General features: G+C 35.9%; 1 pseudogene; it reads left to right on the plus strand.

Moving 5' to 3' along the window:
- The window catches only part of LOC102832368, a 5,006-nt pseudogene that overhangs the window by 1,585 nt on the left and 1,862 nt on the right, over nt 1-1,559 (plus strand).

Genomic DNA, 1,559 nt, shown 5'->3' on the forward strand with positions numbered 1-1,559 from the left:
GCTCTGTAGGATTCCTGAGGCTGTCAATCTTTGCAGGAGCAGAAAGTTTCTAGAAGAAATAAAATTTTTTAATTCCTTGAATCAAATGGGAATGAAAACAAAACACACTAAAATCTTTGGGGCACAGCAAAAGCAGAGCTCAGAGGGCAATTTATAGCAATAAATGCTCACATTCAAAAAGAAAAAAGAACCAGAACCAGCATCTCCAACAATTCAAAAAAGAATAGCAAAGTAAGCCTACAGCCACCAGAAGGAAAGAAATAATAAAGATTAGAGCAGAAATAAGTGAAGGGGGAAAACCAACAACCAAAAAAGGTTAAAATGGCAAACGTTTTATATATATATATATATAGGCTTCAAAAAGTTCCGGGGAAAATTCCATTTTCTTCTAATTCCATTTTTCCATGGACTTTTTACAGCCCCCTCATATTTTATCACAATGGTAGTATCTTTTTAAAGCATCAGGAGAGATGGTGTATGTGTTTTGAGATGAGAGGGAAGAGCAGGTGTGGGCTTTAATGCAGATCCTGAGTTCAGATCCCAGGCCAGGAACATCCTAGCTGTGTGACCGGAGTCAGTCTATTACCCGTTCTGAACTTGCTTTCTCCTCTGTAAAGTGAGGAGGATAAACAGTAGGCTCACAGTGTTGTTAGACTAAATAAATGCTTCACACAGAGTCTGGCATGTACTGAATGCTTCAGAAATGACAATGATATTAGTCAAATGTTTACTGCTAAGATACTTTCTGTTTAATCAAGACAAATGACATAGTATCTCCGCACAACAGCCCATAGCAATTTAATTAGTAATAGTCAACAATGGGAAATAACCAAAATTTCCATCAGCAGGTGGAAGGATAAAGAAACTCTGGTCCATCCATTCAGTGTTATGCTAATTAGCAACAAGGAAGTGAATTGTCCTTTCCAACAACACTCTGGATGAATTTCAAATGAATTATGTTGGATGTAAGAGAACAAAAAGAATGTACACGCCATGATTTTGTTTATATAAGATTCTAGAAGGTGCAAACTAATTTACAGTGACAGAAAACAGATGTATGGTTGCTTAGGGGTAGCAAGGCAGGTTGGGGTGAGAAAGAGATATTACAAAGAAAACTTTTGGGATGAGGCTAATGCTTATTACCTTGATTGTGGTAATGGTTTTATGAAAGATGTATATGTCAAGATTTATCAAACTGAGCACTTTCCTTATATACAAATTACTTGTGCTAAGTATACCTCAATAAAACTGTTAAAAATAAGAATTTTAAACAGGATTACCTAAAACACAAATAACAAAGAAACGTAAATTGTGCTTCAAAGGACAATATCAAGAAAATGAAAAGACAAACCACAGAATGGAAAACATTATTTATCTGATAAGGATCTGTTATTGTTAAGTGTTACCGAGTTGATCCTGACTTACAGCAACCCTGTATAGAGTTTCCAAGGCTATAAATCTCTGAGAGCAGAAAGCCTCATCTTTCTCCCACAGAGCAGCTGATAGGCTCACACCACTGACCTTGTGTGTTTTTTTGTTTTGTTTTTTGTTTTAATGTT

Source organism: Chrysochloris asiatica, unplaced genomic scaffold (genome assembly GCF_000296735.1).
Source record: "Chrysochloris asiatica unplaced genomic scaffold, ChrAsi1.0 scaffold00057, whole genome shotgun sequence".
NCBI lineage: Eukaryota > Metazoa > Chordata > Mammalia > Afrosoricida > Chrysochloridae > Chrysochloris > Chrysochloris asiatica.